Source organism: Prionailurus viverrinus, chromosome D4 (assembly GCF_022837055.1).
Source record: "Prionailurus viverrinus isolate Anna chromosome D4, UM_Priviv_1.0, whole genome shotgun sequence".
NCBI lineage: Eukaryota > Metazoa > Chordata > Mammalia > Carnivora > Felidae > Prionailurus > Prionailurus viverrinus.
This window is the reverse complement of record NC_062573.1, coordinates 3,632,093-3,659,052: the sequence shown is the minus strand read 5'-3', so window position 1 is coordinate 3,659,052 and position 26,960 is coordinate 3,632,093. Positions and strand designations below refer to the sequence as shown.

Genomic DNA, 26,960 nt, shown 5'->3' with positions numbered 1-26,960 from the left:
TCTCACAAGGGCACCAAGTGTCAACTTGACTGGAGCCCCCCTCTCCTCTGGGTTAATCACATCTCACTCTTCTGTCAGGCCTCTACTCTTGGCAGACTTAAGCCCTGTCCTTAGCACAAGAAAGTAATTCTTCTGTGCCCAATTTAGGAAATCATTAAACGGACTTAAGTGTGTCCACCTTCACAAAATGTTTCTGGATCAACCCTGTCAGAAACGATTTGTGTTCCTCTGAACTCTAAATTACTCTGCTCCTATAGATCAGCTGCTCTGTGTCATGGTTATTTGTGAATGGTCATCATCCCCTTACTAGATTGTAAGCTGCTTGAAAGCAGTAGCTTTCTCGAATATCCTTCGTCAAAGCACTTTACGCCAGGGCCTTGAATACTGTTCCCAGACAACTCCAAAATATGAACTGACCATCAAAGGTAGTTTATGGCAGGCACTGTTGTAGGTGCTAGAGACATTGTGTGTGTGTGTGTGTGAGTGTGTATGTGTGTGTGTGTGTGTGTGTGTGTGTGTGTGAATTTAAAACACCAATGATGGCCAGAAGCAAGGAAAAGTGACTGTGGCAGGGACCTGACAATCTACGGAAGCTGAGGGTATACATCACTTGAGCATCTGGAAGGGAATGTCAGGGGCGCCTAGGTGGTTCAGTCGGTTGAACATCAGACTTTAGCTCTGTCGGCGCAGAGCCTGCTTTGGATCCTCTGTCCCTCTCTCTCTCTCCCCCTCCCCTGCTCATGCGTGCATTCTCTCTCTTCCTCAAGAATAAACATTAAAAAAAAAAAAGAGTTAGAAAGGAATGCCAAATAGCTGCCATTAAGAGAATGAAAAAAGGTACATGTTCAATCTTCAGAGAAAGACGCCTCTATCAGATTGGCATGGTGGTACGTGAGGAAACGACAAGTATTTTGTGAAGATAAGGAAACCACTCAAATTCCCAAAGGCTTCGCCAGCCTTTTGAGCTACAAAGATGCAGACTAGGTATGAGGAGACTCCTCGTGGGTCGATAGGTATTCGACAAAGATCTCCTTGGGGCCAGTCTGGGTGCAACGCAGCAGAGTGGTGAAGGTCGCTGGCACCCAACTGCCTGCACTCAAATCCTGGCTTTGCCACTTACTACTCGAGCCCCGCCTTGTGGTATCAGCCAGCTATTTGACCTCTCTGTGCCCCCAACCTGCCCATTTGTAAAATGGGGACAATAATGGGCTCTGCTTCTCAGGGTTGTCACGAAGATCAAATGAGAATGTACGTAAAGTGTCTGGAAAAAAGCCTGGCACATATTAAATGTGGTATAAGTCCCATCTAAACCGGGACAATTCTGTGAAAGGAAAGAGACACTATTAATACTCCATAGGGACTGTGTAGAAATGGAGACTGTACTAGGCAAACCAGGACATGTGGCCACCCTGTAAGTGTCAGAAGAAACAAGAGGATGTGATCAGAGAGAATTCCCTGCTTCATGACTTTATATGGAGACTGCCCACAGGTACCATACAGGGACCAAATGTTAGCATCTGAATAATATTCTCTTGCATGCACATATGTTAGACTATGTTGTTATTGTAAATCAATGGTTTTAATTACTATACCAATCAATATTGGCAGGCTTCCCTCAAGATTAATAACAAGCATCCGACAAATACTGAAGACATGTCAGGAAGAAAGATGGTAAAACTTGCTCCTGTCCTCAAGAAGCAAACCACCAGTTAGATGACTCCTGCAGGTACTTTCCTGCTAACAGTTGTCAGAGGTCATTACTGTAAGCAAATACATCAAAGCAGGGAGATATCTCAAAGAAATACTGGAAAAGATAAAACAGGCATCTTGAAAAATGAACAAAGAAGAGAAATAAAGTATTTCATTATTTTACACAGCACTGCCAAACAGATGAAGACATTCTAGAAAGAAAAAATGAAATTTGCAAAAAGTATTTGCAGTAGATAGCTTTGGTTTGGCCTGTGCGGCATCCATTTCCCTTTCTTTGTGGAATTCTGCTGTTTCATTTTCATTTTGTGCAACCTCAGTAGGAAAAAATATCCTTCCATTTGGAACAAAACATAATTCAAGGGAAGGAAAGAGGGGGGAAGGAGGGAGGGAATGAATCAATCAGAAAAATTGTTAACTGTATGTGTGTGATTAATAGCTCAAAGAAAGAGATCTCAAGTTTTATAGATAGGCATTAAAATGCTTACAGATGAGGGGCGCCTGGGTGGCGCAGTCGGTTAAGCGTCCGACTTCAGCCAGGTCACGATCTCGCGGTCCGTGAGTTCGAGCCCCACGTCAGGCTCTGGGCTGATGGCTCGGAGCCTGGAGCCTGTTTCCGATTCTGTGTCTCCCTCTCTCTCTGCCCCTCCCCCATTCATGCTCTGTCTCTCTGTCCCAAAAATAAATAAAAACGTGGGAAAAAAAATTAAAAAAAAAATGCTTACAGATGAAATGATGTCATGTCTGAGATGTGTTTCAAAATACTATGGGTCAGGTGAGTGGGTACAGATGTGGATGTATATAAAATCAGACTGGCTCTGTATTCATAACTGCTGAAGTTCAGTGATGAGTAGAGTACATGGGGTTAATAATTCTATTTAGTTTTCTCTAGATTTAAATTTTTTCATAATGGTTATTTTTGGTTCATCTACAGTATGGTCCCAATTTTATTTAAGCATTTCTCTCTATTCTTCTATCTATACACATGCATGGAAAGATATCTAAGATTAATGTTCAGCTGGTATTTATGATGGGTATGTCTGGGTGGTAAGATGTGGATTAGCTTCATTATTTTCATCCCTGAACTTTCCACATTATTTGAATTCAAAATTGCAATCATGTTATTTTCTCAAAAATAATGGCGTGAGGGACACATGAGAGGCTCAGTCAGTTAAGCGTCTGACTTCAGCTCAGGTCATGATCTCACGGTTCGTAAATTCAATCCCCACATCACAGGCTCTCTGCCGTCAGCGCAGTGCCCACTCCGGAAATTCTGTAGCCCTCTATCTCCGCCCTTTCCCCGCTCTCTCTCTCTCTCTCTCTCTCTCTCAAAAATAAACATTTAAGGGGCGCCTGGGTGGCGCAGTCGGTTAAGCGTCCGACTTCAGCCAGGTCACGATCTCGCGGTCCGTGAGTTCGAGCCCCGCGTCAGGCTCTGGGCTGATGGCTCAGAGCCTGGAGCCTGCTTCCGATTCTGTGTCTCCCTCTCTCTGTGCCCCTCCCCCGTTCATGCTCTGTCTCTCTCTGTCCCAAAAATAAATAAACGTTCAAAAAAAAAAAAAAAAAAAGAGAAAATTAAAAAAAAAAAAAAAAAGAAAAATACAGATTTCTTGGGGGCACCCCCCAAAAGTCTGGTTTAAAAAATAAAATAAAATAAAAAAATAAACATTTAAAAATATAATGGAGTGATATTTCTTAAACAAAAAGGTTACAATCAAATATGACAAAATTGTTAACAGGTTGAATTTGGTAGGAATATGAATGATTGCTTCCTGTATTATTTTTATTTTGTATATATTGTTTAAGTTTACTTATTTTGAGAGAAAGAGAGAGAGTGTGGGGGGGGGTAGAGGGGCAGAGAAAGAGAGGGAGAAAGAGAATCCCTAGCAGGCTCCGTGCTGTCAGCGCAGAACCTCCCATGGGGCTCAATCCCATGAACCGTGAGACCGTGACCTGAGGTGAAATCAAAACTTGGACACCTAACTGACTGAGCCACCCAGGAGCCCCTCTGCATTACTTTTAATTTAAAAGTTAATTCCGGGGCGCCTGGGTGGCGCAGTCGGTTAAGCGTCCGACTTCAGCCAGGTCACGATCTCGCGGTCCATGAGTTCGAGCCCTGCGTCAGGCTCTGGGGTGATGGCTCCGAGCCTGGAGCCTGTTTCCGATTCTGTGTCTCCCTCTCTCTCTGCCCCTCCCCCATTCATGCTCTGTCTCTCTCTGTCCCAAAAATAAATAAACATTGAAAAAAAAATTAAAAAAAAAAAAAAAAGTTAATAAAGAGGCCCCTGGGTGGCTCAGTTGGCTAAGTGTCTGACTCTTGATCTTGGCTCAGGTCGTGATCTCACGGTTTGTGAGCTGGAGTCCTGCACTGAGCTCTTTGCTGACAGCGTGGCGACTGCTTGGGATTCTCTCTCTCCCTGCCACTCCCCTACTCTTTGTCTCTCAAAATAAATAAATAAATAAACATGCAAAACAATTTTTGATTCAAAAATATTTTAAAAATACTTGTGAAAATTCTCTAACGTAAGTTTTCTCGATCTTGGGACTATTTGCATATTAGGCCAAGTAACTCTCTATTGCGAGGGGCTGTCCTGCGTACCAGAGAGTGTTTCCCTGCATCTCTGGCTTCCACCCACTGACACCAATAGCACTACCACCATCCTGCTATCATGACAACTAAAAATGTCTCCAGGTATTTATCAAATGTGTTCCTGGGAGATAAAAATCCCCCACTCCCCGCTAAGAATCCACTGATCTAACATGTATCTTTTTTTTTTTTTTCTTAATGTTTATTTGTCTACTGGGAGAGAGAGAGAAAAAACCCCAAGCAGGCCCCGCAGTGTCTGTGCAGAGCCCAACACGGGGCTCAATCCCACAAACCATGAGATCATGACCTGAGCCGAAATGAAGAGCCGGATGCTCAACAGATTGAGCCACCCAGGCACCCCTAACATTTATCTTATCCAAAGCGGTCTCAATTCTGCACAACACAGATTCCCCAATCCATAGGTATATCCTGCATATCTACTAATAATGTCCAACCTTGTATCACTTTCTTTCATATTCTGAATTCAGTTAATAATATGCTACTTGTAGTTCAGACTACTTCAAGTATATAAACCCAATTTTTCTGCTACAGATTTAATGATTCAATAAAAAGTATACTGCTTCTGACATTTCCTTTATTCAGTTCCAAAGCCTGAAACTAAAACCTTAGGCTATATATAGTACTATAACCTTCAAGATTATGGGAAAAAGCAATAAAGGTTATATAATCCAATCTTCCTAAAATATACTACTAACCTTTGGTCAAACTAAAGTCCCAAAACATGCCCCAAAGCAGAGTAACTCATACAAAGATGAAAGCTCAAAGGATAATACAATTGTCCTCAGCCTCTTACTACTCAAAATGAGATCTGCTGACCAGCAGCATCAGCATTACCCCAGCTTGTTTAGAAATGCAGAAGCTCAGGCACCACTCCAGACCTACTAAATCATAATGCGCAATTTAATAAGCTCTCCGGGTGATTTGTATTCACACTAAGCTTATGGAGCAGTGATCCAGCTGTTTTTTAATACAGACTTGCTTGAAGTTGAAGTTTAGTGAGCTATATTCTTGTAATAGAGAGATTAAGTTTCTTTTATTTTTGGAGACAAAATAAATACTGTATAGTTACAAAATAGCCACAGGGCAAGAGAAAAATTAATGGAATCCACCTCTACCACCCCCCCCCCCGAAAACTATCTATAATCTTATGAAAACAATCTCAAAGATGAGACAAATGTCATATTTTAAAATCAAGCTGAGAAAACCAAACAGTTATATAATGGATCATTTCCATTTAGAAAAATTTATTTCTATTTATTTATTTATTTACTTATTTATTTATTTATTTATTTAGAGTGTGTGTGTGCATGCAAGTCAGGGAGGAGCAGAGGGAGAGAGAGAGAGAGAAAGAGAAGGAGAAAATCTTAAGTAGGCTCCATGTTTGGGCACCTGGGTGGCTCAGTCGGTTGAGTGCCCAACTCTTGATTTTGGCTCAGGTTGTGATCTCATGGTTCGTGAGTTCAAGCTCCACATTGGGCTCTGTGCTGACAGAGCAGACCCCGCTTGGGATTCTCTCTCTCTCCCCCACTCCCCTGTGTGCGCTCTGTCTCTCTCTCAAAAATATATAAATAAATGTAAAAAAAAAAAAAAAAAAGCAGGCTCCATGCTCAGTGCAGAACCCAACATGGGGCTCGATCTCACGACCCTGGGATCACGATCTAAGCCAAAATCAAGAGTTCGATGCTTAAACAACTGAGCCACCCAGGCGCCCTGAAAAAAAATTTAATTAATCCTCTTGGCCAAGAGCAAAGCTAGTCTCAACAGTATAAAGCTATAGTTCCCAAACCCAGCAGATTATCCTGAATATTTATTTTTTCTTTTAATAAAGATTTCTGAGACCTACTTCCAGATGTTATGATTCAGGAGGGCTGGAATGCTCTATTTTTAAAGACCATTTTAGCCATTTCTGATGATTGGTTTTATTTGAAAATCGCTGTCTTAAGAGAATAAAAAAAATACCATTTTCTTTCTCATTAATTTTTAAAATAATGGATACACATTTGGCCTATAACTGATATGTAAAAGACTAAAATAAGGGACTAATCAGTCCTGGAGAAAAAAGTTTAGATGAAGGGAGATCATGTGGTTTCAAATTATCCACACCTAGAAAAGGGTGATCTGCATCAGCAATCATGAAGTGCCCTGGAAGAAAAGAACCATTTCTGAGCGTCTAAACTTGAACTCTATTTATTTATTTATTTGTTTGTTTGTTTGTTTAAAAAAAATTTTTTTTAATTTATTTTTGAGAGAGAGAGAGAGGAGAGACACACAGAGTGTGAGCAGGAGAGGGTCAGAGAGAGAGGGAAACACAGAATTGGAAGCAGGCTCCAGGCTCTGAGCTGTCAGCACAGAGCCTGACGTGGGGCTCGAACTCACGAACAGTGAGATCAGACCTGAACCGAAGTCAGATGCTTAACCGACTGAGCCACCCAGGGGCCCTTTGAACTCCATTTAGAATGAATACAACTAGCAACCTCCTTTAGCACCACAGAGTACACAACAGGAACTCAGAAATATTTCTTCAATGAGCAAATAATGAACACTGTGAGATTTTATGAAATATAAGTTAGATAAGTTACACTGCCGTGTGCAAGATAGGATCTACAACAAGGCCTCTAGGAAGGTTTGGATTTCAAAAAGGAATAATGAGGAAGAGAAATAGGAGAAGAGGAGGGACAGGAAGAGAATTAGGATGAGGACGAAGAAGAAAAAGAATTCTTCCAAGATAAGAATTTTAGTGGCAACCTAATGGGCTGTTTCATGAATCTGTCCATTCTTTTTGACTCCATTGTCATTATCCTAATATAAGTTAATATCACTACATTGGAGCCTCATGACTGGCTCCCCCCACTTCTACTACCGAACCCCTTAAATCATTCTTGACATAGCAGCCAGAGTAATCTTTTTAAATGTCTTTGAGATAGAGAGACTGACTCAAATAAGAAATGGTAAGTTCAAAAAAAAAAAAAAAAAAAAAAGAAAAGAAAAGAAATGGCAAGTTCAGAAGTCAGGCCTCCAACAGATGCAACATCAGTGTTCAGAAATGGCAGCGACAGCATCTGTCTTAGTCTACTCTGGCTGCTATAACAAAACACCACAGACTGGTATTTTGGCTTATAAACACAGAAATTTATTTCTCACCGTTCTGGAGCCTGGAAGTCTGAGATCAGAGTGTCAGCATGTTCAGGCCAGGGCTCTCTTCTGTATCCTCACACAGGGCACAGGGGTTAAAGGATCTCTCTGGAGCGTCTTTTATTTATTTATTTATTTTAATGTTTATTTATTTCTGAGACAGAGAGAGAGAGAGCATGAGTGGGGGAGGGGCAGAGAGAGAGGGAGACACAGAATCCAAAGCAGGCTCCAGGCTCCGAGCTGTCAGCACAGAGCCCGACGCGGGGCTCGAACTCACAAACTGTGAGATCATGACCTGAGCCAAAGTCAGCCGCTCAACCGACTGAGCCACCCAGGCGCCCCTGGAGCATCCTTTAAAAGGCAGTAATCTCATGAGGCTCCACCCTCATGTCTTCAACACACCCAAAAGGCTTCATCTACTAAGACCACTGATTTCAACATATGAATTTGGGGGGAACACAAACATTCAGCATCCTTAACCAGACATCCTTAACCAAGGTCTTCCAGGGGTGTGATCTTGGTAGTAATTCCAGATCTTTTTATTCCCTTGGTTCCCGCCTGCTTTCTAAACCATTAAACCAGTCTTTCTATCAGTGCGTAAGGTACTTGAAAACCTTCCAGTAAATTCCTCTTCTGCTTATGTTGGCTAGAATTAGGGCTGATAATTCTCAGCCAAGAACCTTTCCCGCCTCCTCCCCCCACCATCCCCTTTTAATGACCTGTCACTCACTGAGTTTATTGCAGCCTTCCAAAAATGGGTATAATTAAAAAGCAAAAATTCTAAATACGATTTACATCACCAAACATGCCAATACACTACACACTCCTGCCACTGGGTTGTCTTGGAATGTGCTATAATCTAAGCTTATTATGCTCATCCCCAAAAGGGTGCCTGGGTGGCTTGGACAATTAAGTGTCCAACTCTTGGTTTTGGCTCAGGTCATGATCTCACAGTTTGTGGATTCAAGCCCTACATAGGGCTGCACGCTGAGAGTGCAGAGGCCTGCTTGGGATTCTCTCTGCCTCTCCTCTGCTTGCACATGCTCTCTCTCTCTCTCTCAAAATAAAAAAATTAACTTAAAAAAAAATACCTGCATAGCTAGTTCATCATCTCACTCTTATCTCTGGTCAAATCACCTTATCAGAGAAGCCTTCTCTGACTACTCTAAATAAGAGTAGTTCCTTATACTATGTTATTTTTCTTATACTTCCTTATACTATGTTATTTTTCTCCAAAGTTATTATCACCATCTGACATATCATGAATTTACTTATTTATTTATTGTCTATCTTCAGATGTAATATAAACTCCACAAGGGGAGGGACTTTGTTTTGTCATTTCCCTATCTTTAGTGCCTACAACAAAGCCTGCCACATAGTAGCTGCTCAACAAACTCTGTGGAAGAAATGATTAAGTAAATTTTAGCTTTATTATAAAAATTTATTTCAAAAACTAGACATCATGATGAGCACTGAGTAACGTACAAAAATGTCAAATCACTATGTTGTACACCTGAAACTAATATAACATTGTCCACTATACTTCAATACAAACTTGAAAAGTAAAACATAAGTGGATACATAAACATGTATTAATTACTTTCACACACACACACACATATTGTGACAGACATAGATATGTGCCACCTAGCTCTCCCTTTAAAGAAGGACTTGGTGTCCCATTTGCTAGGAGTGCTGTCACCCCTGAAAGATCACCTCTGCAGAGCTGCCTTGCCCAAGGTCATGTTCCTCCCAAGGTAGCCCACATTCAGTGACTGATGGAGCTGAGGGTATAATGGTGCAGCCACTTCAACCCAGTGCAGGACAACTTAAAAAGGCCATTTTAGCTCTAGGCTCCCGGTAGGGTCAGCTAAGACTACTGTTCAGGACAGCATCATAACTCAACTTCTTCCCCTGCCAAATCCTGCCTCTTTCCCATCCCTCCCACAGAGATGGACAGAAGGGCACTTCTTAACATCCTGTACACTAAACTATCTCAACTTCTGCCTCCAGGAGACCCCAGCCTGTGACACGCTTATTGTTAAAACTAAAAACCAAACAAACCAACAAACTACATCCCGATAAAGTAGAAAATTAATACCCTTATAACAGATTGTCCTACAATATTGTGTTCTCTCCTTCTACAGAAATGGTTACATAATAAAAGAGTCCCCTGTTTTTAACTAGGCATAAGGCCAACCAGTAAAAACTATTCTTCTGTGTATCCAGGTGTGGCCATGTAACTAAGTTCTGGCCAATGAGATTTGAGCTTAAGTGATGTGTGTAACTTCCAGAACTTGCTCTTAGAGGAATTAATGTGCCCTCTTCCCTCTGACCTTTCCCCTTTTTTTGAAAGGGAATATGGACATAATATTGAGTATCTCAGATTATGCAGATATGGGTAACCAAACAGTAGGAGCCTGGAAACCTGTGGAGCCACCATACCAGCCTTGGACTGCTCAAACAAGATCATCACGTGAGAAAGAGCCAACCCTCTATCTTGTTAAACCCCTGTGTCACCTGGGTGACAGCTACAATGGCTTTCTGTGCTCTGTCCCTCCCCAACCCTATGCACTCTCTCACTCACCACAGCCAGCAAATGTAGGTCTTTATGGGAAGGCTATTCTCAGGCTGCCAGCACTTCCGATCACTTATGCACCCCTCCCCATGGACAGCAGTCCTTATGCAATGACTGATGGGGCCAGGAGTATTACAAAGGCTTTACCTTCTTATCTTGTTCTTGATTGTGACAGCTGTTAGGAATAAGCTCCGGAACTCCCCTGCAGGATTGAGCCAACAGTGTCCTCCCCGAGATCTTGCTTGATCCTTGCTGCACCCTTGCTTAGCCTCCAGTCCCCTTCCCTCTTCTCAGACCCACTTCCTCACCCCTACCAAGTTTCCCTGAAATTCTTCCTAGTAAGTCACTGCCCCCATGAAATCTCACCCCGTGTTCTATTTCCAGGGACCCAAACCTGAGATAGGATATATCTCACTGGATATATCCAATGAGCACCATCCCATTCCCTAGGGTTCCTCACAGTTATTACACCTGTACACCCTGCCAAACCTTGCCCTGTGCAAAATCAAATAGACGGTGACTCTCTTAAATCAAAATGGAATTATAGGGTATACCACATACCTCACCTTTTTCACTTAAAACAGTTCATGGACCATATTCCACGACTGTAGAATATACATACACCTCATTATTATTCAGGATATATGGTTGCCTATAATTTGAAGTCTAAATAAACATCAAAAACATTTGGTGGACGCCTGGATGGCTCAGTCAGAGGAGCATGTGACTCCTGATCTTGGGGTCATGAGTTTGAGCCCCATGTTGGGTGTAGAGATTAAACAAACAAACAAACTTTAAAAATTTTTGGAGGAGAGAAGGGAAGAAGGAATTTACAAAGAAGAGAAACTTCTTTGGTTCATACCTGTAGTTCTGTTCATCAATGAGAAAAAAGATTATATATACACATTGACTTCTAGGAATACCAAATAGAAGCAAGGCAGAATTTACTAAAAAGAGCTAAATTATATCTTCTTGATTCTGTATCATTAACCTCCTGAAAGAGATTAAAGTCCTGAAAAAAACTAATATATCATATATAGTTTATATATACGACAGGCTACATATATATAGCCTTCAATATATTAACACTAAAACAAATATAAATATATTTAAGATACATATAAAATTCATGTAAAAAGTTAGGATGTTCTTCTTTACAGTCTTGTGATCTAAGGAGGCGGGCAGAAGATAAAGAAGAATTATATGATATGTATGTGTACTGTTAGTCTAACGCTCTTTGAAGTTTGGTGTTTCCAAAAAATACCCTTTTGTTACTGGCAAAATATATTCTGGATATTGCAGAAGCGTATGTTGCTTGAATTATACCTACATTTCAAGGAAGAAGAGTTTATAGATGTTTCATGAACCTCTAAGAATTATAACAACAGTCAAAACAAGCAACAGAAACCTCAATATTTTAACACCAACATTATATAAGATTATAAACATATTTAGAACATAATTGAAAACATAACAGTAAGGGTGCATGGGTGACTCAGTCAGTTGAGCCTCCTACTCTTGATTTTGGCTCAGGTCATGATCTCACAGGTTGTAAGATTGAGCCCCACGTCAGGCTCTGCGCTGACAGCACAAAGCTTGGTCAGGATTCTCTCTCTCTCTCTCCTTCCCTCCCCTGCTTGAGCACTGCTCTCTCTCACTTTCTCTCTCTCTAAGTAAATAAATACACTTAAAAAGAATAAGAAAATATGATCTCTTATTGGATACTAAATCTAGATTACAAGTGTAAAAGAGATTTAAGAAAGCAATATAACATTTATTTTCCATAAGATGACTATACTTTGTGCATAAAATCAAACAGAAGCCTTTAAAAGACAACCCTATGAATGACAAGATTGTTTTGTACTCATTTGTAACTGTTCAGTGTTAACACATCAAAAACTTTGGTGGGCTAATAATCTGTAACATTACAACTTAAGAATGTTAAGATGAGGCATGGCAGTGAAATGCAGTTGCATTGCTAGTAAGTTAAGAAACAGGAGGGTCAGATGTGAGAGAAAACTTCCATGGTGGTGTTTTTCCTATTTGTGCACTGCAAAGGGAAATCTCCAATCTAGTGATTAAACGTTCAGTCTGTCGGAGGTAATAGCTATTGTGCGGAAAGCAATTACACAGACTAGTGCTGAAGATCGGAGGGTTTTGTTGTTGTTTTAGCAGAAGTAAGATAATTCCTGGGTTTGTGTCTATTATGCTCTTATCCCTTAATCAGCAAGTACATCCACAATATCAAAACCTTCACTCCTTTTTCCATTTCTTCTCGATTGGAAAAATCACAGATTAAAACAACAACAACATTACCCTAGATAAGCATGCCCCATATTGCCTTTGACAAACATTTTTAGACAATTTTTAAAAACAGATTTACTTGCAGGAGATTTTCTTGAGATGTAGGGAAGTGACTGCAGTTCCATGGAGGTTCTTTCTCATACTGCTAGCTACATTCTGAACATTCTTTAAGAATACATATAAAAATCTTGGAGAAAGTATATATGCAGATACTCCCCCAAATTAAACTAACCATGATGTTAATTCTTAGAGAATTATAAAAAGAATCACTTTTTTTCTCTAAATAAATACACACCTTTTATTTGGATTCTATATTGTTTATTTCTGCTCTGATCTTTATTATTTCTCTTCTTCTGCTGGGTTTAGGCTGCCTTTGCTGTTCTGCTTCTAGTTCCTTTAGGTGTGCTGTTAGAGTTTGTATTTGGGATTTTTCTTGTTTCTTGAGATAGGCCTGGATTGCAATGTATTTTCCTCTCAGGACTGCCTTTGCTGCATCCCAAAGCGTTTGGATTGTTGTATTTTCATTTTCGTTTGTTTCCATATATTTTTTAATTTCTTCTCTAATTGCCTGGTTGACCCACTCATTCGTTAGTAGGGTGTTCTTTAACCTCCATGCTTTTGGAGGTTTTCCAGACTTTTTTCTGTGGTTGATTTCAAGCTTCATAGCATTGTGGTCTGAAAGTAAGCATGGTATAATTTCAATTCTTGTAAACTTATGAAGGGCTGTTTTGTGACCCAGTATATGATCTATCTTGGAGAATGTTCCATGTGCACTCGAGAAGAAAGTATATTCTGTTGCTTTGGGATGCAGAGTTCTAAATATATCTGTCAAGTCCATCTGATCCAATGTCTCATTCAGGGCCCTTGTTTCTTTATTGACCGTGTGTCTAGATGATCTATCCATTACACACCTTTTATTTGAATGAAACATAAGAATCATCACTATTAACCCTGGACCTGAAAATTCAAAAGTTTTGTGTAGTAATGAAAATGAGAAAATTATGTGCATGTCAGTAGGGGTGTTAAATATATTTAATGATCTAATAAATAAATGTATTTTTTGTTTATGTCTGTTCTGCCCCATTAGAACAGTATCAATGGTTTAAAACTGATCTCTGTTGACCTTTGTGAAGCTTTGGGAGAGGGGCAAATCCTAACCACTAAACCACCAGAGAGCTTCTTGACTGCTTTGTGGTGGTTGCTAAATATTCTAACATGAGATGGGGAGGGGGGTTTAAAATATTCATAACATAAAATTCACCATTTTAACCATTTTGAAGTATACAGTTCAGTGGCATTAAGTACATCTACACTGTTGTGCAGTCATCACATGTCCGGGATTTTTCACCTTCCCAAACTGTAACTCTGTACCCACGGACCAACTATTCCCCCTCCTGGAAACCACCATTCTAGTTGCTGTCTCTGAATTTGACTACTCTCGGTACCTCATATACGTGGAAGCATACAATACTTGTCCTTTTGTGTCTGGCTTATTTCACTTAGCATAATGTCTTCAAAGTCATCCTTGTACCATTAGCCAGAATTTCGTTCCTTTTATGGTTGAATAATATTATGTTGTATATACATACACAAAACACACTTTGTTTATCCATCCACCCATGGATGGACGTTATTGTGAATAGTGCTGCTCTGAACAGATACATGCACATATCTGTTCAAGTCCTTGCTTTCAATTCTTTTGGGTATATACCCAGAAGTGGAACTGTTGGATCATGTAGTAATTCTAAGTTTAAGTCTTTGGGGAACCACCATACTCCAATGTTAGATTTTAAAGCACAAATATCAGTAGGTTTTACAGATCTATGAGAAGAATCTCTTGTCTTTTGTGTTGATGGTTCACACTGACTACCTGAACCTTAAAACTGCAATCTGTGGGGCACCTGGATGGCTTAGTCAGTTAAGCATCTGACACTTGGTTTCGGCTCTGGTCATGATCTCACGCTTCATGAGTTCAAGACCCATGTCAGGCTCTGCACTCATAGTATGGAACTTGCGCTTGGGATTCTCTGTCTCCTTCTCTCTCAGCCCCTTCCCCTCTTGTACACCCTTATGTGTGCTCTCTCTCTTTCTCTCTCTCTCTCTCAAAATAAATAAATAAACTTTAAAAATAAATAAATGAAATTACAACTTATAACACATACCAGAAATGGCCTGGGATTTCACAGTTGGAAAGGAGAAAATAGTAATAATAGAAACTATCATTTATTGATGGTTTACTAAATGCCAGATTCTGAACTAAGAGCTTCACATAGAGGGATGAAAATACAATACCAGCCAGCCAAGAAATCAAATGTACAATCTTTTCCTGAATGAATTTCCCAGAGTGTTAACACTTGTTATGAAAGGAAGAGAAACAGTTAATTGGTTAAATAGTTTAGGTTTTCTCCTAAGGATTTTTCAGACTTCCAAAAATATGTACTGTTTTGGAAATATGCATTGTCTAGATTGGTTGGCTTTTGTTGAAGATCCTGATGGAGGTATGTTCTGATCTAGGGCAAGTTCTAAACTGCAGCACCACTGGCATTTGGAACCGGATCATTCTTTGATGGGGGAAGCTGTTCTGTACATGTTAGGTCATTCACCAGCATCACCAGCATCCCTGTCCTCTACACAGTAGATGCCGGTAGGGCATCCCACAACTTATGACAATCAAAAACTTCTTCAGACACTGCCAAATATATCCTGGGAGGCAAAAATCATCCTCAGTTGAGGACTGCTGGGGTCTGTTATTATCTCAGGAAGTTCACTATCCATTTCCCCATGTAGATAGAAGTCATGAGACATAAATTTCTTCGTTGTCCCCTTCTGTCTCAAACTTGCTGGTCTTCCTCCTTTCCTTCCCTAAAACAACAGCTGCTCATCTCAGCCTCTACCTGTGACTGGATTCCACTCCCACTTGTCTCATACCACAACTTGCCCATCAATGATCTGGTTATATGTTTAATTTCTCCCTCATACTCCACAAACATGATCATTTTTTTTCTTTCCTAAACAAAGCTAACAAACCCCAATCCTTTCTCCACCTCCTTAGGTTTATCTCTCTCCTTCTCTATACAACTAAATTTTCGTAAGAGTCCTTCTTATACTCATGGCCTTCACTTTCCTCACCTCATACTGACTTCTCTGTCCAGTAAAATCTGGGTCTACAGCCATTTCTCTATTCTCTCAAAGATCAAGACCTCCTATCTGCCCAGTTCAATGGTTTCCTCAGGGCACTACCTGACGCCACCTAGTGTTTAAAATATTTTGAGTAGGGGCACCTGGGTGACTCAGTTAAGTGTCCAACTTTGGCTCAGGTCATGATCTCGCGGTTCGTGATTTCAAGCCCTGCATTGGGCTCTGTGCTGACAGCTCAGAGCCTGGAGCCTGCTTCGGATTCTGTGTCTCCCTCTCTCTCTGTTCCTCCCCCACTCCCACTCTGTCTGTCTCTCTCCAAAAAATAAAGAAAGAATTTTTAAAAATTTAATATTTTGAATAAGCTTCTTTCGTTTGTTTTTTGTTGTTGTTTTAATAAACTTCTGAAGAAAATATGTGACCTGGTGAGCAACCTATGTCTTGAATTCCATGACATCACTCTCCCAGTTGTCCTCTCACCTCAATGATAGTGTTCTGTATTTCCCGGTGTCTTCTGAAACCCCCAAACATAAGCAGTCCTTTAGGTGTGACTTTCAGTACTCTTCTAAATGATTTCCATCACTCCAAGTACCCCCAGGGATTCTCTGTTTATCTCTGACTCCATTATACCCTGAGGTCCACAGTAACATCTTGTAATAGCAAGATGGCAGAATTTGGGGGTAGGGGGGGTGGGAAACAGAACCACAATTTATGTTTATTACAATACAATAAACAATAGTAACTACCACCACCAAAAAACGCCTTCTACATGCCAGGCACTGAAGAAAGCACTTTACAAACATTAACTAATTCAACGTATTCAACATTATAAATGAGGTTACAGTCTCAGAGGAATTAAATAATTCTCTCATATAGTTAGTAAATTGTAAATATAAGATTGGAACTAGCTTTTACTTCAAAGCCAATTTTCTTAATCAAGTGATACTGTCTCATCTTATTTCTCCTAAAAATTCAATTCTCTTAGGTTTTCCTGGTAGTAATAAACTTACAGGATCATTTAAGATCAACACTGTAAGCTGTACACTCTTGGCCTTCTGTATTAAAGAAGATATTATTTTTCTAAGAATTCTAGGGGTAAAAGAAAGTCAACGTTACATAGTTCATTTCCAAGCCTGTAGGCAGAATTATATCTAAACCATTCCAGACAGATGGGTATCTTCTATTTTTAATGACATCTAGGAAAGGAGATTCTCGCCTACTAAATTTAGATTGTGAGCCAAAGGCAGGAAGCATATCTGATTTTATGCTCCATATAGCTACACCTTCACGTACAGCTGGTAATATGCATCCCAACAGGATTATTACCACAAGTGGAAATGGACACATAGAAAATGCAATAAAAAAAAAAAAAAAGCCAGTCACTAAAGAGGGATTCAACTGGACTCTTCAAGTAGACAAGAGAACAAAATCATTCTAGTCCAAAGTACAAAAGAGCTGACATCATATTTTTCTTAGTATTTTAAAACCCATCTGGCAGAAGTAACTGGAAAAATGACAAAGGAGTTTCTAGTATGAGGTACACACATTACAGGCTGTAACTACTTTCAAAGAGCTAGCTCCAAATCTTAATGGAGAAGAGTCTTGAATGGATCTGAGGTTATGAGCATTTTGAGGTTTATAGTTCTACTCCTGCCATCACTTCCTCTAGGCTCTAGGCTTTAGAATCCAACCACATCACCACCACCCCCAAAAGAGTGCAGTCTAATTCTGCCTGTCAGATCAAATTTGCCAGCTCTTAACACTTTAAACGAAGAACCAACAAATCAAAAAATTCACAAATGCTCCGAAATAGTTTCTAGCAGTATACTTTACAGAAATTCTTTGCACTACTTGTTACAACAGAAATCTAAGATCACTTTAAGATCATTATCTCGAAGCAGCTACTGGCTAGAGCTGACACAAATGGTTAGTTGGCCCTCAGTCAAATACTTTCCCAAATGAACCAGTTGAGCGTGCATCCTCACAAAGTTAGGAGAGCTTTAGCATTACTTCAAATAACATAACCCCTTGGCTCAAATCATACTGTAAAATTACATCTTTTTTTCTAATGATTAAAGGAAATTGTAGAATGGCTAATCACATGAATAGAACTTATGACCTCCATTATCACATTAAAACCCAGCACAGACTAGCAATAAATGAATGTTGATAAAGCAAGGGATATGTTTGTATAAAATTACCATAGTAGTGTTTTGGTACAATTCCAAAAACTCAGGTCATGGCTCAACTATTTTTTAAAACAAATATTCATCCAAAATAGCAAATGACAAGCGTAAGATGAAAATACTGACCTAAGCCGATGGGGCAAAAATGCTAAATACCTTCTTGAAAGTAATTCATGTTTCCCAAAAGAGAGCATCTGTTTCTATCTAAGCAATAACGAAGGAACACATTTACAGCCAAAATAGCTCTTTCTTCTGTCTGTTTAATGAATGAATTGACAGTGAACTGGAATTAAAGGGACAATTTTTATTTTCTCACGTTCTCATTGTACAATCATTGTTTTAACCCACCTAAGTAAAAACCTGTTACAAGAACAAAACACACATTTCAAGCTAACAACCATCTTCAAATTTATATCACAATGTCCTATCCCAAAAAAATCTAGCCTAAACAACAAAAATGTTACCTTATGTTTGGCCATACAGGAGCTACTATATAAATGCCAAGTTTTATTTGGTGTCTGCCGAAGGCTTATGCAATTTTTTCTCAACTGCTTCTCAGTCATCACCCAATCTGGAGGTGGTTAATTGCTTTATGATTCCAATTCATATTTTATCACAAAACAATCTCTTATTAGTCATTAAAGTAAGCCATTCATAACATTTAGGGTTTTTTTCTTTTAATAACAGTTTAACTGAGATATAACTCACATGCCATGAAGGGTATAACCTCTTTAAAGTTTATAACTCAGGGATTTTTAGCATATTCACAAAAATTCTACATCAATCACCACTATCTAAATTCCAGAACATTTTCATCACCCCAAAAAGAAATCTCATATCCATTAGCAGTCACTCCCCATTTTCCCCTACCATGGCAACCATTGATCGGTGTTGTCTCCATGGATTTGTCTATACAGGATATTTCATAAAAATGGAATCCTACAACAATATTTGGACTTTTGTGACTCGCTTCTTTTACTTAACATAATGTTTTGAAAATTCATCAATGGTGTAGCATGTATCAGTACTTTTATAATTGCATAATATCTCATTGTATGGATATACCACATCATATTTACCCATTCATCAGGTGATAAACAACTGGGTTGTTTCTATTTTTTGACTATTATGAATAACACTGCCTTGAAAATCTGTGTGCAACTTTTTGCATGAACATACATTTTCGTTTTCTTGTGTATATTCTTAGAAGTGGAATTGCTGGGTCACGTGGCTATTTTTTGCTCTTAACTTTTTTTTTAAAACATTTATTTATTTTTGAGAGACAGAGAGATAGAGCACAAGCAGGGGAGGAAGAGAGAGAGAGAGGGAGACACAGACTCTGAAGCAGGCTCCAGGGCCTGGGCTGTCAGCACAGAGCCCAACGCGGGGCTTGAACTCACAGACCACGAGATCCTGACCCAAGCTGAAGTCAGCTGCTTACCGACTGAGCCACCCAGGCGCCCCTGCTCTTAACTTTTTAAGGAACTGACAAACTGTTTGCCAGAGCGAACACCTCATTTAACAATCCATCCTCACCAAAACTTGTACTTGTCTTTCTCTTTTATTATAATGAAGCAGTATCTCCTTGTTTTGATCTGCATTTCCCTAATAACTAATGATGTTGAGCATCTTTTTATATGCTTATTGGCCATTTATGTATCTTGCTTGGAGAAATGTCTATTTAAATCCTTTGGTCAGAGGAGAGAGGGATGCCCACTCTCACCGCTGTTGTTTAACATAGTGTTGGATGTTCTAGCATCAGCAATCAGACAACAAAAGGAAATCAAAGGCATCAAAATTGGCAAAGATGAAGTCAAGCTTTCACTTTTTGCAGATGACATGATATTATACATGGAAAATCCGATAGACTCCACCAAAAGTCTGCTAGAACTGATACAGGAATTCAGCAAAGTTGCAGGATACAAAATCAATGTACAGAAATCAGTTGCATTCTTATACACTAACAATGAAGCAACAGAAAGACAAATAAAGAAACTGATCCCATTCACAATTGCACCAAGAAGCATAAAATACCAAGGAATAAATCTAACCAAAAATGTAAAAGATCTGTATGCTGAAAACTATAGAAAGCTTATGAAGGTAATTGAAGAAGATTTAAAGAAATGGAAAGACACTCCCTGCTCATGGATTGGAAGAATAAATATTGTCAAAATGTCAATACTACCCAAAGCTATCTACACATTCAATGCAATCCAAATCAAAATTGCACCAGCATTCTTCTCGAAACTAGAACAAGCAATCCTAAAATTCATATGGAACCACAAAAGGCCCCGAATAGCCAAAGGAATTTTGAAGAAGAAGACCAAAGCAGGAGGCATCACAATCCCAGACTTTAGCCTCTACTACAAAGCTGTAATCATCAAGACAGCATGGTATTGGCACAAAAACAGACACATAGACCAATGGAATAGAATAGAAACCCCAGAACTAGACCCACAAACGTATGGCCAACTCATCTTTGACAAAGCAGGAAAGAACATCCAATGGAAAAAAGACAGTCTCTTTAACAAATGGTGCTGGGAGAACTGGACAGCAACGTGCAGAAGGTTGAAACTAGACCACTTTCTCACACCATTCACAAAAATAAACTCAAAATGGATAAAGGACCTGAATGTGAGACAGGAAACCATCAAAACCCTAGAGGAGAAAACAGGAAAAGACCTCTCTGACCTCAGCCGTAGCAATCTCTTACTCGACACATCACCAAAGGCAAGGGAATTAAAAGCAAAAATGAACTACTGGGACCTTATGAAGATAAAAAGCTTCTGCACAGCAAAGGAAACAACCAGCAAAACTAAAAGGCAACCAACGGAATGGGAAAAGATATTCGCAAATGACATATCGGACAAAGGGCTAGTATCCAAAATCTATAAAGAGCTCACCAAACTCCACACCCAAAAAACAAATAACCCAGTGAAGAAATGGGCAGAAGACATGAATAGACACTTCTCTAAAGAAGACATCCAGATGGCCAACAGGCACATGAAAAGATGCTCAACGTCGCTCCTTATCAGGGAAATACAAATCAAAACCACACTCAGGTATCACCTCACGCCAGTCAGAGTGGCCAAAATGAACAAATCAGGAGACTATAGATGCTGGAGAGGATGTGGAGAAATGGGAACCCTCTTGCAGTGTTGGTAGGAATGCAAATTGGTGCAGCCACTCTGGAAAACAGTGTGGAGGTTCCTCAGAAAATTAAAAATAGACCTACCCTATGACCCAGCAATAGCACTGCTACGAATTTACCCAAGGGATACAGGAGTACTGATGCATAGGGGCACTTGTACCCCAATGTTTATAGCAGCACTCTCAACAATAGCCAAATGATGGAAAGAGCCTAAATGTCCATCAACTGATGAATGGATAAAGAAATTGTGGTTTATATACACAATGGAGTACTACATGGCAATGAGAAAGAACGAAATATGGCCCTTTGTATCAACGTGGATGGAACTGGAAAGTGTGATGCTAAGTGAAATAAGCCATACAGAGAAAGACAGATACCATATGTTTTCACTCCTATGTGGATCCTGAGAAACTTAACAGAAACCCATGGGGGAGGGGAAGGAAAAAAAAAGAGGTTAGAGTGGGAGAGAGCCAAAGCATAAGAGACTCTTAAAAACTGAAAACAAACTAAGGGTTGATGGGGGGTGGGAGGGAGGGGAGGGTGGGTGATGGGCATTGAGGAGGGCACCTTTTGGGACGAGCACTGGGTGTTGTATGGAAACCAATTTGACAATAAATTTCATATATTGAAAAAAAAATAAAATAAAATGAAATGAAAAAAATCCTTTGGTCATTTAATTGTTTTTAATCTTTGTTTCTTTTTGAGAGACAAGAGACAGAGAGAGAGAGAGAGAGAGAGACAGAGACAGAGTGTGAGTAGAAGAGGGGCAGAGAGAGAGGGAGACACAGAATCCAAAGCAGGCTCCAGGCTCCAGCCTGTCAGCACAGAGCCCAACAAAGGGCTCAGACTCACAGACCACAAGATCACAACCTGAGCCAAAGTCAGATGCTCAACCAACTGAGCCACTGAGGTGCCCCTCCTTTTGTCATTGATAAATTGGGTTATTTGCCTTTTTATAGTTGAACTGTAGGAATCTTTTTTTATGTATCTTGAATTGAAGTCCCTTATCAGATATGGTATTTGCACACCAGTTCTCCCATTCTGTGGGATATCTTTTCAGTTTCTTGAGGGTGTCCTTTGAAGCAATAAGTTTTTTACTTTGATATAGTTCAATTTTGCCACTTGTGTTTTTGGTGTCATGTCTAAGAAATCATTGCCTAATCCCAGGTCACAAAGACTTACTTCTCTGTTTTCTTCTAAGAGTTTTAGTTTTAGCTCTTATATTTAGGTGTGTGATCCATTTTAAGTTAATTTTCATATATGATGTGAGGTGAAGGGTCCAACTTCATTCTGTTGCATGTGGATATCCAGTTATCCCAGGACCATTTATTGAAAAGACTATTATTTCACCATTGACTTCTTTCAGTACCCCTACTGAAAATCAATTGACCACAGATGTACAGTTTTTTATTTCAGGACTTTCAATTCTACTCCATTGATCGGTGTGTCTACCACACTGCCTTGATTACTGTAGCTTTGTAATAAGTTTTGAACACTTAGGATTTTAAGGAAAAAATCAAGAATACTTTTAGACTCAGAAACTCCAGTTGCAGGAATACTCCAACATTTAAGAGACTGCCATTCCAAAACTTCATTTTCCAGCCAACTGTTCAAAAACCTAGAGCTTTCTCTTTCCCTAGTGTTTATACATGGCCTGTATTCTTATTTACACTATTATCTATATCTCTAGCTTTAAGTTTTCAAAAATGTTCCATCATACGTGTATCAACTTTATTCCTAATGCTCTATCATACATCCTATTACTTGTCCCAAGTAAAATCTGTTATTTTACCCTGGACACCTCTTTCCCATCACATTCCATTTTTGAACACACTGGATTGATTGTTCTCAGATCTGCTCTATACTGGCTCATCCTGGAACTTCCCTTTTACTGTTCTCCTACATTGGAGCTATTGTTTCCTGAAGCCCATTATCATCATCTTTCATGGAATACCTCCTTACTTTGCCAAAGAGTAGTACCCTTCAGTAGTCTTAAGAAAGGACACATGAAAGATAAAATTTCCAAATCCCCGATGACCAAAACATGATACTGAATGATACTGCTAACAATTGATCATTTGGCCAGGTATCAAATTCAGGTTGAAAATAATTTTTTCATCAGAATTTTTCAAGCACTATTCCATTGTCTTTTAGCCTCTAGAGTTGCAAATGAGAAACTGGATGCTACACTTGTTCTCTTTTCGTTAAAAGTGATGTGAGGGTGCGTGTGTGTGTGTGTGTGTGTGTGTGTGTGTGTCTGCGCAAGTTTTCAATACCTTTATTTTATCCTTTTAAAGGATGATCGTCAAATTCTACATACCTTACTTCATTCTTTTTTCATCCACTGTGCTAGCCACTCAGAGGCTTTTCATTCTGGAAACATCAGTTCTAGACAATTTTCTTATTTTTTGTTTTATAAGATTTTCCTCTTGTCTCTCCTTATGCAGCTTATATTAGTCTGTCATTGAACCTCCTCACTTAATTTTGTAAGCCTCTCATCTTTTCTTTTTTTAAACAATTGATAATCTATTTATCAAAAATGTTGATTGGAGCATCTGCAATGGTGACTTCAACCTGGACAAGGGCTCAATACTGATGGAAGTAATCTGTTTAACAATCTCAGTAACCTGTTTAACAATCTCAGAAGGAGTGCAAATCAATGAGTCCTTTCCACATCCTCATCTGAAAAGGATCTGAGTCTTAGAACCTTCAGCACAAGGAGTTTTTCTTGTAGTGATTCTCAGTCTTGGTAGGCATCTGAACTGATCCTTTCACATTCTTTTCCTTTGCGCCTCTGATCAAGTCAGTACATACCTTCTTCAAAGGTTTTACGTGATGGCTGATCAGAGTAATTCTAATTCTGTGAATCGCTACCTCGTGGTTCCACGGGTATGTTCCCAGTGTTTTTAAAAGTTGGGGCCATGGCACAGCCTCCTGACCTTGCTCCTCCAGGACAGCAAAGAGCGGAGAGGCAGGGGCAGGAGTGGCCGGATGAGGCACGACTATAGCTGTGACCCTGTCTTCCTCAAAGAGCATCTTTTCTCCCTTACTTCCCACCACTTCACTATCTTTCCTTCTAGTTTCTGGGAGACTTCTTCAACTTCACCTGGTTTCCACCACTTTTTTTTTTATTTTAACGTTTATTTATTTTTGAGACAGAGAGAGACAGAGCATGAACGGGGGAGGGGCAGAGAGAGAGGGAGACACAGAATCGGAAGCAGGCTCCAGGCTCTGAGCCGTCAGCCCAGAGCCCGACGTGGGGCTCGAACTCACGGACCGCGAGATAGTGACCTGAGCTGAAGTCGGACGCTTAACCGACTGAGCCACCCAGGCGCCCCTGGTTTCCACCATTTTTTAAAAAATGTTCTTTTTTAAATTTGAGCTGCTCTAGTTACATACATCCAAAAGATCTTTTTTATTCCTGAATTGTTCTTTCCTCAACGAATCCAGTCCTTATTTTATAAATCCGTATCTCTATGACATTATCAATTAGAGAAGTTTTATTTTGGTTTGGTGGGATTTTTTTTTTTTTTTTTCATTTTACAGTTTGACTCTGAGCCCTGCCTTACCTCTGTTTCCACCAGATCCTTTCTGCAATGTGTTTTTTTGGTCTCTGTTGTTCATGTTGAAGGCTTTTTCTTAGTCTCATAGATCCTTAGTAGCTATCTGTTCCTATTTAAGAATGAGGCCCTGAGGGGCGCCTGGGTGGCTCAGTTGGTCAAGCATCCGACTTCGGCTCAGGTCATGAACTCACGGTTTGTGAGTTCGAGCCCCGCGTCGGTCTCTGTGCTGACAGCTCAGAGCCTGGAGCGTGCTTCGGATTCTGTGTCTCCTTCTCTCTCTGCCCCTCCCCCACTTGTGCTCTGTCTCTCAAAAATAAATAAATGTAAAAAAAATAAAAAAAAGAATGAGCTGTAAAAAAAAAAAAAAAAAAAAAAAAAGAATGAAGCCCTGAAAGATTTGTATACAGACAGGGTTTTCTCTATTTTTTTTTTAAACATATTTGAATCTTTGATTTTTTTTTAGATTTCATTTTATTTATTTATTTATTTATTTATGCTTGAGAGAGAGAGAGAGAGAAAGACAGAGAGGAGTAGGGGAGAGGGGCACAGGGAGAGAGACAGAGAAACTTAAGCAGGCTCCATGCTCAGTGTGGAGCCCGATGTGGAGCTCGATCCCACAAACCTGGGATCACAACCCGAGCTGAAATCAAGTCAGATGCTCACCCAGATGAGCCACCCAGAAGCCCTCAGACAGGGTTTTCAACCAGACAGCTTCCCTAAAGGAAATAGCTCTTTTATTAGAGACCCCCAAATGTCAGCATGAGAAAGAATTTTGAGTCTTCTTCAGTTTCTCTGAAAAAGATCCCTTCAGTCTCCCAAATGAGCCATAGAAGTCTGGTGGCCAGTGGTCAGGAGCCAGAGTGTGTTTGGGAGATGAGGTAAGACGTTGTAGGTTCACTGTTCCGTACGCAGATAAGCCCCATTTTCTGTCCCGTGAGTCACTCCATCCTGAAATGTCTCCAATTTAAAGAGACCGCAGCCCCTGGTTACATTTGATTTCTGAATAATTGAGGGGTAGAGGGCAGGTAGTCGCCTGGCTGCATGGCGTAAGGCAGAGGACCTGGAGATTCAGCCCTTCGGTAAACAGACTTTGAACCAATGACCCATTTTTGGTTCAATGTCTTACTCCCACCTCTGAAGTAGCTGCCGCCTCTTGAGAAATTTGTGAAGTGAATCAGTGTGCTTCCTGTAGGAACCATTCTTCAGGTCTTAAAGGTAATACCTAGAAGGTAATAACATCTCTCTATCCTACTATGTCAATTACTTTTCCCTTTATCGAGTTTCTATCATCAAAAAAAACTTTTTTTTAAGACTTGAGCATTTATTTTGAGAGGGGGACAGACAGACAGACAGAGAACACAGGCAGGGGAGGGGCAGAGAGAGAAAATCCCAAGCAGGCTTCATGCTGACAGCATGGAGCCCGATGCGGGGCTCCAACCAAAGAACCGTGAGATCATAACCTCAGCTAAAACCGAGAGTCGGACACAACCAGCTGAGCCACGCAGCCGCCCCTCTGTCATCAAAAATTTTATTAAATCTCTCATCAGCTATTCTGTTCTCAATCACTTTCCTTCCTTTTATAGTCTTAACCTTTTCTGCTTTTTTAATATCAAAAGAAAAATGTAAATTCATATGGAAATACATCATTTTTAAGCAAAAGTTAATCTAAATTTATAATAACACTTGGAAGGAAGATCTTATGAAGTGCCTTTTAAAAATAAGAAAACTAAGTCTCAAATGATTAAGTAAAATGCTGAAAGTCAAAAAAGGTGCAAGTGACAGAAATCGAATTTAAATCTACGTCTATTAAAAGAAGAATGGAGCGTTAGGTTAGAGACCAATATAAAATTATGTAAAATATAAAAATAGGCTAACAAATATAATATTCAATATACAGATGAAGAGTACATTCCATGTACATTTCTTCTCATTCTTGGAATAAATCAAGAAAATTCAGAATGAACTCCATGAACCAAGAACTTAAAGATAAAAGACAAAAGGATAAGATTAAAAGGAAAACAACTGATCCAAGGAAAGAAAATTACCAAAATATATATATGTATATATATATACTTCATATCAGAACTTAAAATAGTGCCAGAAACAGCAAATGTAGAAGCAAAAGGAGAAGGAGAGGACAAGGAAGACAAAGGGATTAAAAGGTGAGAGCAGGAAGAGGGGGGAAGAGGAGAATTTCCTGCAGTCATGCCCTCCCTGACCCACCCCTGAATGCCGGGAATGGGGTAGGAGCTCAGAGAGAACCGCATTAGTAAGTGATGTGGAGACCATATCGGGTCTGACATAGAGAAACTATCACAAGAGCCAGGACCTTCGGCCTGGTGCTGATTAGATGGGACTTTTGGGTTGTCTCTGGGGAGCAGGAATGCATAAAGTCCTAAAATTTACAAGCCTAAGAAAGGGAAGGAAATATTTATGGCTAAAAGAGTGGGTTGCAAAATACTGAATTACTGCTCTACACTTTGGGAAGTGCTACTTTAAACCATCTAATTTACTTCAAGACCCTAAAGCCTGTTACATACTAACTAAAAATGCCTAACATCAAGAGCTAACATTTACCGAATACCTAGGAAGCCAG

At 39.8% G+C, this 26,960-nt stretch overlaps 1 protein-coding gene across 9 annotated transcripts in view; it reads right to left on the bottom strand.

Annotated features, from left to right (window-relative positions):
- The window catches only part of SCAI (suppressor of cancer cell invasion), a 159,737-nt gene that overhangs the window by 102,009 nt on the left and 30,768 nt on the right, over nucleotides 1–26,960 (bottom strand). For 2 of the 9 annotated variants that reach the window (XM_047830471.1, XM_047830473.1), the window contains one exon: nucleotides 7,457–7,601. The exons of the other annotated variants lie outside the window; for them this stretch is intronic. The gene's annotated coding sequence lies outside the window, so the exon portion shown is untranslated. The remainder of the gene's footprint in view (nucleotides 1–7,456; nucleotides 7,602–26,960) is intronic. 9 annotated transcript variants of the gene reach the window in all.